Source organism: Bufo gargarizans, chromosome 3, assembly GCF_014858855.1.
Source record: "Bufo gargarizans isolate SCDJY-AF-19 chromosome 3, ASM1485885v1, whole genome shotgun sequence".
Lineage (NCBI taxonomy): Eukaryota > Metazoa > Chordata > Amphibia > Anura > Bufonidae > Bufo > Bufo gargarizans.
The window spans coordinates 515,576,865-515,591,975 of NC_058082.1; the positions used below are offsets into that span (position 1 = coordinate 515,576,865).

Here is a 15,111-nt window from a genome sequence, read left to right on the forward strand (position 1 = left end):
TAGCCGAAGTTCAGCATTTACTCTGAATGGTTGCTAGTACCTGCTAGAATGGGGAGACGTACCAAGGCAGCTAGTAGAAATGTAGATAGGCTCTTATCTAGGAGGCCCTCTATTGCCACCTTTTGGATGGCTTTCCTAAAAGTCAATGGGGAGACTTTATCTTGTGTCTGCGTTAGAGTTGTTGCGATACCAATTTTTTTTATTCGGTTTCGATACCATGAAAAAGTATTGCGATATTCGATACCACGCAAAAAAAATAAACCAAAAAAGCCACGCAGTTTTTTTTTTTTTTTTTCTGTTCCGGCGTTCATCGCATAGATTTTATTTTTTTTATATTTTAATAGTTTGGACTTTTCTGACGTGGCAATATGTAATATGTTTATTATTTTTACATTTTATATGTGAAATTGGGAAAAGGGGGTGATTTATACTTCATATTTTGGTGTTTTCTTTTTTTTACTTTATTTATTTTTATTTATTTTTACACTTTTTATTTAATAACTATTTCCCCCCTTAGGGGCTAGAACCTGGGATTTTTTTCATCCCTTGTCCTATTCACCCTGATAGAGATCAGGGTGAATAGGACTTCACACTGTTCCTGCTGCTCTGTGCACACAGAATCAGGGATGTTACCATGGCAGCCAGGGCTTCAGTAGCGTCCTGGCTGCCATGGTAACCGATCGGAGCCCCAGGCTTACACTGCTGGGGCTCCGATCAGAAGCTGCCACTGCACCACCAATGAGGGGGAGGGGAGAGGACCCCTGTGGCCACTGCCACCAATGATTTTAATACTGGGGGGATGGGATGGGGGTTGAGGGGGGGGGGGTGCGCACTGTGCCACCAATGATAATTACAGGAGGCGGGTACTGGCAGTGGCAGATCAGCGGCAGTTAACCCCTCAGGTGCCGCACAGCTCCCTGTCAGAGGCAGGGTGCCGGCAATGTGATTCTGCTGCCGGCACCCGCCTCCTGTATTATGTGTTAGACTACTTTTCCTGGGTCCAGACTCCAGATTCCAGACTTTAAGTATTAGGCTACACAGAGCGGCGCCCAGCGATGTCCCAGCACTTACTATTAGTCCTGGGCGCCGCTCCGTTCACCCGCAGTGCCGAGCATGCTTATTACTATCGGAGCGATGGGGAGGAGATATCAGCTTCACTAGTGCTTCTTCCTGCACTGCGATTGGACAGCGCTACAGCCAGGGAGAAGGAACGCCCACTAGTGAAGCTGATGTCTCCTCCCCATCGCTCCAATAGTAATTAGCATATGGAGCAGGAGAGGAGACAGTAATGGGGCACAGCAGGTGAACGGAGCTGCGCCCAGGACTAATAGTAAGTGCTGGGACATTGCTGGGCGCCGCTCTGTGTAGGAAAAGTCGTATCATTGGTGGCGCAGTGTGCCCGCCCCTCCTCCGCCCCTCTCCCCGTTCATTGGTGGCAGCAGCACAGGGGGGAGGGAGGACGGCTTCCTTCTCCCCGTGCTGCTGAGAGAACATGAGCGCGCCGTGCTGCTGAGAGAACATGAGCGCGCGCTCATGTTCAGAGATACTAGACTGCGCAGAAGCGCAGCCCAGTATCGGGAAAAAAAATGGAAATCCCAGTATCGTATCGATACCGGGACAAAAGTATCGATTGGGTATCGAAATTTCGATACCCGCAACAACCCTAGTCTGCGTTGCCGTACTATCCACCACATTTATCAAATGTCACAAGTTGGCGCATCTTTAAACGTTTTGTCTAGAGATTCTACTCCAGTTTTTCTACGCCACCCCCCACTGGAGGGAATTTTTTTTGTACGACTTTTAAAAAAGTTCAAATGATAAATTCAGAGTGAAACTCATTAACATAGCTAACCATGGCCACTATCCCACCCACTTTTCAAAACTGGAATCAGTGGTGCAAAAATAAAAATTCTTAAAACATTTTGAAGCCAGAGTTCTGGAGTACAATGCGATAAATTCCTCCAGTGCCTTGGAACAACATCCGAGGAAAATATTCTGGTATTTGCTTATTTCTCAAAAGTCTACCTCAACTTTCAAGTAATATGTTGGTAGAAATGCCCTAATTTTGTGATGTTATTGATTTTACTGTTTTACAAGCAAGACAGATTCTGGTTTCTACAATACGTGCTGCAGTGGGCACTGAACGGAAAGGAACACAGAACAAAGCTGGTCCTGTCTGTCCTCACTCCCTCCGCTAAAGCCTGGCATAGGACATAGATACAGGATATCCTGCACTGATGTTGTAAGGCAGAGGTTTCAGCGGAGGGCACAGGCAGGAGCAGCGATGTGTGCTCCTGGCAGTAATGTTCTCACTGCAGCGCATATTGTAGAAATCGGAATCCGTAAACCGCATATGTGGCTGAACTTCAGGGGCCTTTTGCTGCTTGTAAAATCAATAAATAAAATACATCACTAAAATTATTAGGGAATTTCTAACGGTTTAAAAATTATTGCTTGAAAGTTTAGTTACACTTTAAGGAACAGACATCCATCTGCAGGCAGCTATTTCAGGGTTTTTACCCATCTTCATTGGGGTGCCACCTGGTTTGGCCGAGTGAGAGGCCTTTAATGTGGGTCTGGGGGAATTAAAGGGAACCTGCCAACTGGTTTGGGGCCAGTAAACCACCAGCATGGAGTTTCGTAACGGGAGTTTAGGGCCCCAAACCTGCTTACAGCAAACCTAGATGTCCCCACAAAAGAAATTCAAACTTACTGGTAGAAGAGTCTGCGCTGCACAGCGATGGAAGTTGTACCGTCCTCGGCCTCTTTGACGCATTGTGTATGCAGCCAATGCTGTAGGAGAAAAGTCCTGGACTTTTCTCCTGGTAAGTATGAAATTTCATTTACGTTCTTTTGCAAGGACAGATGGGTTTGCTACGGCAGGTTTGGCACCCAGGCTGCATAATGGCATGCAAGTGGTTTGGTGACCCCAAAGCAGGTGACAGGTTCCCTTCTGAAGTTACCCAAGTTGGCGTAGGGAGTCTTATAGGCCAGACAGTGTTTTCTGGGAAATGTAAATACCGTAAGGGCTTATCCAGGAGAACAAAAGCTGTCTCTCTAGTGCCACCTGGTGGATGAACTACCCTATCAGCCAAAGTCTGGCCCTTTTAATGGGTCTTGAGACAATGAATTTAGGGTATGCTTTGTGTCATGAGCACTTCTTATCCCTCTTCTTACAGTTTTCTTCTCGTTATTCTGGTACAAGTTAATCTTGGTTTCTTCTGTTCAAAGAATTGTGTTCCAGAATTGCTTTTTTTAAAATTAAAGTGTAATATTATTTGCAGTTCCTATACCGGACTCGTACATACAATGGATGCTAGTGGGACTTTACAGCATGTGCATTCTACATTGGCAAAATTGACCCATAGTCCACACTTCAAATGGGGTGAGGGGGGGCAGTCATTAGCAGGCCGCAACGGAGATAAGCCTCCCTTGTGTCACCGGATGTCTTGATCCCAGTCATGGGGAGATGCAGCGGCGGCCATGCAGGAATCTAGAGCAATGCAGGTGCTGGGGAGCAGGTAAGTATATTTTATGAGGGGCCTGGGCATTAAGGGGGTCATTATAGGGGTTGGATAACTCCTTTTAAGGGTGTATTAGACAGGCAGATTGTCTGCCAGATCATTACTAATGAGCGTTCGTAGTAATGTTAGCGATGATCATCTGGCAGTGTAATACTGCCACCAATTACCCTTCATCGGGCAATCTTTCAAATATTTGCTTGCCGGCGGCACATTGTGGTGTCTAATCGCGATCTGCCGCCAACAAACAATGATTCAGTATGGGGACGAGCAATTGCATGAGCGATCATTCATCCCCATACTGTGGAGGAGATCGCTGTATGTAATAGCAGCGGTCTCCACTGACGAGCAGGCAATTGCTGGGATGAAACGTTTCCTTTCTGGCAATCGCCTGGATAATCTGGCTGTCTAATACAGCCTTTATAGTATAATAGTTATATAATAGTTAATGTGTACTAGAAAAAATATCCTGTAGAAGGAACTATGCTAACATACTTCTGAGCCTCGCCCTGTTTCACACTGCACTATTTATTAGCGGGCAGGTTCCTAACGCTGACAGCATGTTTTCATGGGCATAATTTTTTGCTTCATGCATGGCTCACTGTCAGCTTGTGTGTGATTGCCTTTAAAGGGGTATTCGGGTTATAGCATGTTATCCCTTATCCATGGGATAGGGGATAACTATCAGATTGGTGGTGTTCCTACCTTTCGGACAGGGAGCCCACTTGAAATGGTTTGAAAAGCACGTCGCTGCTCCATCCATTTCTATGGGAGCGCCATATCATATGTTTTTTTTTTTTTTTTAGAATTAGTAATATTTCTCTTCACCTAATGACTATGTAATACATTCATTGCCTTGTAAAATAAAAGGGGTTGTCTCACCTCATTATTTACAGGCTCTCTCGTGGCTCTTAGGGCCTCAGTTTCCTGCTTGCTGGGGTGGAGCTGTAGGGACAGTGAGCAGGGCAGGGAGGATGCAACCCTGCCCCTTGCTTGTGCGTGCGAGCACGCTGCCTGTAGATCCTACGAGATTGTAGTAAAGCTCAGAGCAGGCAGCCGATAGGGCAGTGATGGCGAACCTATGGCACGGGTGCCAGAGGCGGCACTCAGCCCTCTCTGTGGGCACCCGCACTGTGAAAAAAGTCTATGGTGTACCAATATGCCTTTAGACTTTTCCTGCCATTCATCAGCGCAGGGCGCACTATGAACAGCGCAGGCAGCGCACTAATTGTAGGCAGGATATTATAGCTAAATGATAAAGTACATGGAAGTTATAATATACTGGACTGTAGTATTCAGGTTAAATTGCCGTGTTGGCACTTTACGATAAATAAGTGGGTTTTGGGTTGCAGTTTGGGCACTCAGCCTCTAAAAGGTTCGACATCAGTGCGATAGGGTTTCTGTGTGCCTGCGCGGCCACCACTGATAACGTTACAGCAGTGGACGTAACCCCTAGAAACAGGAATAAAATTTGGGGCAGTATAAGGAGGAATAAAAGGTGACAGAGGCAAATTGATCTACGGTACAGAAATGATCCTGATGGTACAAGGAACTGATTAAATTGTGATTATTGAGGTGACAACTCCTTTAAGTGATGTGTTAATGGTAACTGAAATGTTCTTTAAAGGAGTTGTCCGAATGTTTAATACTGATGACCTATCCTCTGGATAGGCCTTCAGTATGTGATCGGTGGAGGTCCAACATCTGGCATCCCCCCACCGATCAGCTGTATGAAACGGCTGCGGCTCTCCTCACAGCTTACTAAGCACACCACTGTCCATTGACTAGTGGCTGTGCTTGGTATTGCAGCTCAGCCCCATTTACTTGAAAGTGTCTGACCTGTGCCTAGGTCACAAGACTGATGACTGTCACTTGCCTAGGAAGAGGCCGCAGAGCATTGTGGTCTCTTCAAACAGCTGATTGGCGGGGATGCCGGGAGTCTGACCTTCACCTGTTAAATACCTGTGACCTGAGAAGTGTCTGATCAACTGTGGTCCGACGTGTGGGGACCCCACCAATCACAAGAATAGCACCCCGTTCTATCTTGTTTGCATGGAGCTATGTGGCAGTCACATGTCTGCGGCCACTTTATTCATTTCTATGGGGCTGCCGGGGATAACCGACTGCTTGCACTCGGCTATCTCTGTCGGACCAATAGAGCTGAAAAGAGAGGCAGTGTACACGTGTGACCGCCACTCTAGTCATATGGGGGAGAACAGGCCCCTATTCTTGTGATCAGCGGGGCCCCCCGGTGGGCCAGTTAAAGGACAAGTCACATAGACTGACATTCTTTGGAATGGCCACCGCGTATGGCTACATTTCCCCTGAGGCAGTTGGTGCAAGGAAGGCTACTTTCACACTAGCGGCAGCCTTCTCCGGCAGGCTGTTCCGGTGGAGGAACAGCCTGACGGATCCGTGCTACCGCTAGAGCACCGTGCCACTGGAAGTCCGCTCCGGCCCCATTCACTATAATGGGGGCGGGCCAGAGGTCCGTCCGCAGCACGGCAAAAATACTGAGAGACGGCCGGAATAAAACTACGACATGTCATTGTTTTATTCCGGCCGCCTCTCGGCATGTTAGCCCCCGACCAGCTCCCAGCACCCCCGGCAATCTATTTCTTCCTTAGTAAATTATATTGTGTTCAAGTACACCTTTTTTTTTTTTTTTTTTTTTTGCGGAAGTAATCTTTTTATCAACACATTCGATAAGAATAACCAATGTGCTAATAATTCTTGCACCTAAAATGTGTTTAGCAAGTCTCAGTTTAAGACTAAAATGACTTTTTCCTGTCCTCTAGCTGCACAATGGTACACTTTAAAAATCACACTATAAATGCCACGTTCCGGAATGAAATGACAGACTACGTAATACGTAAGGGACACCTGAATCCTAGTGGGAAGTGTTGGGACATTCAGTGTATGTTATTTCCTATCGCCAAAGTGCTTAGAGAGAACCTGCCATCTCTTCTGACATGTCTGTTAAAATAAAAATGCTGGAAAACTGCTGCCTCAAACTGTGTTGTAAAGTTCCCCCGTTACTCCTCCTGGAAATGCATGAATAAAAAAAATAGGATTTTACTGCAAAATAGTGTAGTCCTTGGTTGCCACATGCAAGCAATACGCCATAATGAGAAGGTGAAAACAGAATGTAAGAAATCTTTGCTAATTTATTGAAAAGGAAAAACTAAAATCTTGCATTGACATAAGTATTCAGATCCTTTACTCAGGACTTAAAGCACCTTTGGCCGTGATTACAGGCTCCAGTCTTCTTGGGTATGACGCCACAAGGTTTACACACCTGGATTTGGGGATTTCTTGGCATTCTTCTCTGCAGAGCCTCTCGAGCTCTGTCAGTTTGGATGGGGACCGTTGGCCTACAGCCATTTTTAGGTCTCTACAGAGATGTTTGATTGGTCTCAAGTCATGGCTCTGGCCGGGCCATTCAAGGACATTCACAGGGTTGTCCCTAAGCCACTACTGTGTCGTCTTGGCTGTGTGTTTAGGGTCATTTGGGGAGATTTATCATAGCCTGACTACGTACCCCAGGCTACGATAACCAGGCACGCTGGTAAGGCGCAGCATCCAGCAGTTTGTGTGCCAGGGGCTGGTGTAGATTCCAGTGTTCTTCTAGCCCAGTGGTGGCGAACCTATGGCACGGGTGCCAGAGGCGGCACTCGGAGCCCTTTCTGTGGGCACCCACACCCTGGGAAAAATCTATGGTGTACCAATATGCCTTAGACTTTTCCTGCCATTCATCAGCGCGGGTTCACTATGAATGGCACCGGCAGTGCACTGAATGTAGGCAGGCTATTACAGCTACATGATAAAGTACATGGAAGATACACAATATTGGACTGTAGTATTCAGGGTAAATTGCTGTGTTGGCACTGTGCGATAAATAAGTGGGTTTTGGGTTACAGTTTGGGCACTCAGCCTGTAAAAGGTTCGCCATCACTGTAATCTAGGCCATAAAACTGTTGTAGATAAATGTGACCTTTTCAGGAAAGTGGCGAGGAAGGCAGAGAAACAAAAAATTTTGCGTGCCATTGAAAAAGTGATAAATCTGCCCCAGTGTCTCGTTGGAAGGTGAACCTTCAGTGCAGTCTGAGGTCCAGAGCACTCTGGATGAGGTTTTCATTAGCAATCTGTACTTTTTTCCATTCAACTTTCCCTTAACCCCAACTAATCTCCCTCTTCCAGCCCCTGAAAAAAAAAAAAAAAACACAGCATGATGTTGCCACCACCTTGCTTCACTGTAGGGATGGTATTGGGCAGATGATGAGCAGTATCTGGTTTCTTCCGGACCTGACTCTTAAAATCCAAGCCGAAATGACTAGAGAATCTTGTTTCTCACAGTCTCAGAGTTCAGTAGGTATTTTTTACTGTAACCTCCAGAGAGCTTTCATATGTCTCTCTTATTGAGGAAATGCCTCTTTCTGCCATAAAGCCCAGATTGGTGGATGCTGCAGAGATGGTTGGTCTTCTGGAAGTTTCTCCTGCACACAGGATCTTTGGAGCTCAGCAAGAGTGACCATTGGATTCTTGGTCACCTCTCTTTACAAGGACCTTTTCTTCCAATTAGTTAGTTTGGTAGGGTGGCCAATTTTTAGTACCCTTCTCCAAATCTGTGCCTCCGCACAATCCTTTGACTGCTGTGCCCCCGGTTCTGATTTTAATTAATAGCATCGGTACAAACAGGAGGAGACGGCCATGTTTCTCAGGGCAGTGATTGGGCAGCTCACAGCCAGGGAGAAGGAGGCGCCCCTTGAGAAACACGGCTGCCTCCTCCTCCCTGTACCGATGCTATTAGCATACAGGGTGGGAAAAGAGAACAAGGGGCACAGCGGGAAAACGCACTGACATCTACTGATCATACCCTACACTGCCAGGTACTAATACTGCAATGTCAGAACCAGTAAAAGGTCCCATTTACCACAGGTGGTCTCCAGTTAAGAGCTCATGCACACAAACGTATTTTCTTTCCCTCGTCCGTTCCATTATTTTTTTTTTTTTATGGAACCGTATATAGAACCATTAATTTTAATGGGTCCGCTAAAAAAATGGAAGGTACTTCATGTGCATTCCGTTTCCGTATGTCTGTATTTCGGTTCCGCAAAAAAATAGAACATGTCCTATTGTCCGCATTACAGACAAGGATAGTACTGTTCTGTTAGGGGTCAGCTGTTCCGTTCCGCAAAATATGGCATGCACACGGACGTCATCCGTATTTTATGCGGACCGTCGATGTAGAAACCTCTCAAAGATGATCGAGAGAAATGGGAGGCCCCAGAGCTAAATGTCAGGTGTCATAGCAAAGGGTCTAAATACTTATGTACATGTGAAATTTTAGCTTTTACTTTTTAAGGCTATATGCACACGACTGTGCTTTTTTTTTTTTTTGCGGTCGGCAAACCGCGGATCCACAAAAACCGGAAGCCGCAAAACGGACAAGAATAGGACGTGATATTTTATTTTTGTTTGCGGAACAATGGATGCGGACAGCACGCGGAGTGCTGTCCACATCTTTTGTGGCCCCATTGAAGTGAATGTGTCCGCATCTGAGCCACAAAAACTGCGGCTCGGATGCGGACCACAACTACGGTCGTGTGCATGAGGCCTAAGTGTGACTTCACTACACACGGCAGATCTTGTGAAAATCTGTTTCATTCACCTTAATGGAGCTTTCAGAAATCCATGTGCTTGGCGCCCAATTCAAATGAATGGAACAGATTTTTAGTTGCAGAATTTTCAGCCACAGAATCTGCCGCGTGTAAAGGCGCCCGTATACATTTGCAAAAACTTCTAAAATTCTGTTTTTCATTTCTCATTATGGGGTATTAAGTGCAGATTGATGGAAAAACTAGATATTTTTTATTTTGGCACAAGGCCTCAACATGGCAAAATATGAAAAAGTGAAAGGGTCTGAAGACTTTCCACATGCATTGTATATAAAACGTATTTGAAAAGAAACTCATGAAAAATGTTCAAGGGTACTTTCACACTTGTGGCAGAGGATTCCGGCAGGCAGTTCCGTCGCCGGAACTGTCTGCCGGATCCGTCAAAATGCATGCAAACTGATGGCATTTGCCAGACGGATCAGGATCTTGATCTGTATGACAAATGCATTAAATGCCGGATCCGTCTTTCCGGTATCATCAAAACGGATCCGGCATTTATTTATTTTTTCAAATTTTTTGCGGTCTGAGCATGCGCAGACCGCAATGCCAGATCTGTTTTGCCAGAAAACTCGGGGCAGGGTCTGGCATTAATGCATGTCAATGGGGAAAAAAATGCCGGATCCGTGTTCCGGAATTTTGGACAGAGATAAAACCGCAGCATGCTGCAGTATTATCTCTGTCCTGAAAAGTCAAAAAGACTGAACTGAAGACATCCTGATGCATCCTGAACGGATTGCTCTCTATTCAGAATGCATTAGGATAACTGATCAGTTTTTCCGGTATTGAGCCCCTAGGACGGAACTCATTGCCGGAAAAGAATAACGCTAGTGTGAAAGTAACCTGACATGAATATATGATTTAAAGAATGTCTTTTTCTGACATTTCCTCCCCTTTAAATATCCATTGTTTCATTAATCAGCCAGTAATATCATAACCTGTAAATTATGACGACCTGTGGAATGAAAAATGCAAACGCACATTAAAATTTTCACAGGTTAGCCATCTTTTTCATGGTAAAGAGGGATGGGTGTGTGACCCGTCATACTTACATGTGGTGGATACTGTGTAGATTTTCTGCACTGGAATTGCGAGCATAAAATCCAGTGTTTTTATAGTAGCTGCAAAGTGGATCAGATTGTACAAAATCTCATCCAGATAGTGCAGAAAAAAAATATGCAGTGAAAATTGACCAGCGGTGCAGATGTTAAATGTAGAGCATAGGTCATCAGTATGAGTGCTGCAGTCAGTGACGTCATGTTTATTGGTCACATGGCCTACGTGCAGATCTGTCCCATTCAAGTGACTATAGAACATATGGCGCTGTGCTTGGCATAATGTGAGGAGGCAGCAGCTGATCGGTGGCGGTGCCACAACCCCCTGATCAGATATTGATGACTTAGGCCTTATGCACACAACTGTTTAATTCCATGTCCGTTGTTCCGTTTTTCGTGATTTTCTGCGGGGCCATTGACTTTCAATGGATCAGTTGAAAACTCAGCTAATGCACAGTTTGTCATCCGCGTCCGTGATCCGTGGTTCCAGTCCGTCAAAAAAATATAACCTGTCCTATTTTTTTCACGGAAAACTGTTTGCGGACCCATTCAAGTCAATGGGTCTGTGAAAAAACGCGGAGGCACACAAGATTGTCATCCGCGTCCGGTTTTTTTCCCATCATTTGCATGGCAGACTTGACTTAGACTTTTTTTTTATGCTTTCCTTCATGTCTGGTGATCCTCCAAAAAAGCTGATTGCTTCTCTGGACATCCCCTTGACTTTAGGCAATATTTTATCAATGGCGTAGATTACAGCAATGGTTTTCTATGTTCCTGGAAACTGAATGTAAGACAATTGTTCATATTCTCAATGTTTGGGTCTGCTGTCTTGGTAATACATAACTCTTGTCCAGCCCTGGACTCTGATGGCAGCGGTGGCACCACAGCATCCCAGAAATGCCATGGACTCATGGGTGTAATACTAAATAGTAAAATTGTAGAAATGATTTTTTATTTTTTCTGTCTTTTTATTTTTTGTCAGTTTTTTTTCCATTGTCTTTTTTTAGCTACAGAATAAGTATCTGTAGACTTTTATTGTTTTTGTGCATAGCGGAAGGCAATCTATCGCAGCAAGCCAGGGTTCTGTAACCAGTAGCAGACCAGGACTTGTCTATACGTTCCCTTTAATAGTCTGGCAGGCAGCAGACATGTTTGAATGAGGTTAGCATTTGCTCAGATGGTTTCCAGGGTTACTGAAGAAGATGGGTTAGGGCACGCAGCGCCAATAGCAGAGCAGGATTGTTAGGCTTTCCTTTTTCCTTTTTTTTTTTTTTGTCTACACTTTCAAATTCCTTTTGTGCTGGAGGTAGAGACCTCTCCCGGGAAGGTGAGCACTCCGCACATGGAGACGGGTCTCTCTATAGATGTATCTTCTCTGTTCTCTTTTTGATTTCCATTAATCTTGTGTGACTGGATATACACTTCTTATAGAGCTCAGCCTGATAACATGGCATCTGTCTCCTGCTTTTTCCTTGTTACGTTGTCTGCGCGTTCACATTGTATACGGGATTTACCCTATTGTCTGCTGTTTGTAAGTGGAGAAATGCCATTTGTATTATTGAGGTGGAGCAGTAATAGACCTCCTTATTTCATGTGGTGTATACCCATTATACTCTGTATACTCCATACAGAATGCTGGTGTTTTTGCATGCAGTTTTTTTTCTCTTAGAAATCTGTAAATGAGCAATATACATACTTGTATGGCTGAAACAGCAGGGTACATGTAATGCTCTGAATTGCTCATCTATCTGCACTTATAGTTGCATCACCATGTCCTTATTCTTTGCTGACTGGTCACTGCGTATATGAGGCACGCTGACAGTGACTACCTGTGGGGCTGCTGTGGCTGGGTACTGCCTGTATTGGGTGCACTGGCGGGGCGCTGCCTGTGAAGGGTTGCACTGGCGGGGCGCTGCCTGTGAAGGGTTGCACTGGCGGGGCGCTGCCTGTGAAGGGTTGCACTGGCGGGGCGCTGCCTGTGAAGGGTTGCACTGGCGGGGCGCTGCCTGTGAAGGGTTGCACTGGCCGGGCGCTCTGGTTTGTCATTGTCTTTAGGGCTAGTTCTGGACTCTGGAGGCTAGCCTTCCCTGAGATGCTGGACAGTATGCTGCTGAACTCATTTTGCTCATTTTCCAGCTGTATATAAGAACGCAGAAATATCTCGTGCTGATCTGATTGTTGAGGTGCTGAACATTCCACTTAACTTGGCTTGCTGGGACTTGTAGTTCTGTATATATCTGGTTATCTAGTCCACTTTCTTCTACCAGGAGGCAGAATGATGATATGTACTAGTGAAAGATTTGTTTTGTCCCATGACGGTGGGGAGCGAGTGTAGACCTGTCGGAGCGGAGTCGGCAGCTGTCTGGAGGACGAGACAACAAATTATACATAGCTGGGATAATTGCATTGTTCCTGTTTTCCTTACTACTTGTACGCCAAACAATCATGAGGTAATAGAAGCTCCTGAGTGGAATCCACAGTTGCGCCATCACACTTGGTAGAAGTACTGGGGGAGCACTATAGTTGTCTCCTGTAAGCCTCATTACAGCTCCAAATAACCTTTGGGTTGTAGGATGACAAGCATTTGGCCGATGGCTGTCTTAAAAGGGTTTTCCAAGAGTTTTTTAAAAAAATTGACAGGGGGTAGGGTGCAGTATAAAAAACATTTGAAAAAAAACCCATTTACCTTGTATATGTGGCCATTCTGATCGTGGCTGGGCTGTCATCAGTCATGTGCCATTCATCATTCACGTGACTGCTGCAGCCAGTCATTGATCTCTCAATGCTAAAAATGCTCTCCAGGTACCCTTGCATTAGGACTACAGCCACGAACAGTGAATTACTACCCAATAGCCGGAAACACACAAACATAAAACAAAAACTGGCTCAGAGTGGCTAGAGTACTGAAAATAATATTTAATCAAATATTTTATAATAGATTTGATGATCTCTTATGCATAATGCAAAAAGATAACAAAAAAAATCTTTAAAAGCGAAATAATTACAAATATAAATGCAGTCCTGTCCCTATAGGTAGCGTATGGGGGGCCAACACTTGTACGGCTCCTGCAGTATAATAAACAGTTAGGGCTCATTAACACAGCCGTATGGTCGCTGTGCCCGTGTTGCAGACCACAAATCCTGGTCCACAATATACGCGCAGCGGCCGTGTGAATTCCGTGCTATGGAGGCATGGATCGTAAGCCTTTACGTGGGCTTTTGGGTCAGTGCCTCTGCGTATTTTGTAGATCGCGGACCCATTCGGGTCAGTGGGTCCGCACCGCAGCACAGAGTTCAGAAGGCTGATGCCCGTGTATTTCGGAACACTATTTGCAGTCTGCAGCACGGGCACGGCCACCATGTGGTCATGTGAATACGTCATCAATATTGGATCGGTGGAGGTATGACTCCAGACACCCCCACCGATCAGCTGTTTGAAGAGGAGGCGGCGCTCCTTTCAGCTGCGGTGTAATGTACTCCTGGGTGCCCCAGCTGTTGGATACCTCTGATCAGATACCTTTTCCATAGCTAGGGATGAGCGAATTTCATATTTTTAAGTTTGTGCGCGGGTTCGTGTTGTGGTATTTACTGACTTGCGTTATGGATTCCATTACCACGGACCGTAACGCATTTCCATAACGGAATGCCTTTAGAGGCATCCCGTTATTCATTCTGTCATAATAAGTCTATGGCCTACAGAATGGATCCATCTGGTTTCCTTTATCCGTGGAGTGCTCTCCTGCATAACGTAAACCGGATGGATCCATTATCCATTCCATCATGGAATTGCGTTATGGTCCGTGGTAACGGAATCCATAACGCAATTCATTAAATACCACAACACGAACTTCAAAATATGAAATTCGCTCATCCTTATCCATAACCTGTGGATAGAGGCCAAGTTGATGTCTTGGCACAACCCCTCTAACTCTAGAAAGCTGGGAAATCAACTCTATGGAAGCTGCTATGGCGGCCATAATGGTTGTCAACTAGTTTTCCTGCAACTTGTGCATAAAGGAAGTCTGTCACCTCCTAAATCGGTTTCAAAGTAAACATACCACCTTGTAGGGTAGGTGCCCCAGAACATAACCATATCTTTCTGGTGAAAATCTAGTCCTTTATTCCTGAGAAGGCTTTATGTTGATGTAAATAAGGTGTTCAGTGCACTGTGGGCAGGGACATTTCATCAGGTGCAACATCAGCTATGCCAGTAATGCTACCCAGCGCCTCCCCGTTTTTTAAAATGAACTGTCCCTGAGATCTTAGTGGTGATAACGATGATGCAGAGGAAGCCAAGTGCACCAAACAGAGTGGCTCCACCCACAGTGCACAGAAAACCTTATATGTCTAAAAATAACCAGAAGCATTTCTCCGCATTAGAGGACGGGGCTTTCACAAGAAAGGTATGGTTATGTTTTGGGGCACCTAATCTACATGGCAGTAGGCTAATTTTGGAGATGTTTTTTGCGATCAAAGAATCTGTTTAATGTCCAATCTAGGGCTGAAATGATTGCTCGATTTGAATCAAGTAATTCGACACACAAAAATCCTCGATGCAAATTTTTTGCATCGAAGATTCGTTTGTGTCACGTGACCACGGAGCAGGAGTGAAGCGCTTGCTATTACCGCCGCTCCGTGGTCTCCCGCTGGCCTGCAATACTCCCCTTTCCAGCAGGGGGCCTCCGGACACTCTACAGCACATCCATGGCGTGTCGGCGGCACCCCTGCTGGAAAGATAAGTTGGTGCAACCAATGACGCTGTGCACTCCGGGTGTCAGGAGGGAGGGGGGGGGGGGAGCTGCTGGCACAAGGGGTGGGGAAATGAGCTGCTGGCACAAGGGGTGGGGAAATGAGCTGCTG

At 45.6% G+C, this 15,111-nt stretch overlaps 1 protein-coding gene across 2 annotated transcripts in view; it reads left to right on the top strand.

Annotated features, from left to right (window-relative positions):
* Nucleotides 1-15,111, top strand: part of MAP7D2 (MAP7 domain containing 2) — a 136,578-nt gene that overhangs the window by 36,894 nt on the left and 84,573 nt on the right. The window contains exon 1 of one of the 2 annotated variants that reach the window (XM_044283973.1): nt 11,534-11,578. The exons of the other annotated variant lie outside the window; for it this stretch is intronic. The gene's annotated coding sequence lies outside the window, so the exon portion shown is untranslated. Of the gene's footprint in view, nt 1-11,533; nt 11,579-15,111 lie in introns of those variants that run through there. 2 annotated transcript variants of the gene reach the window in all.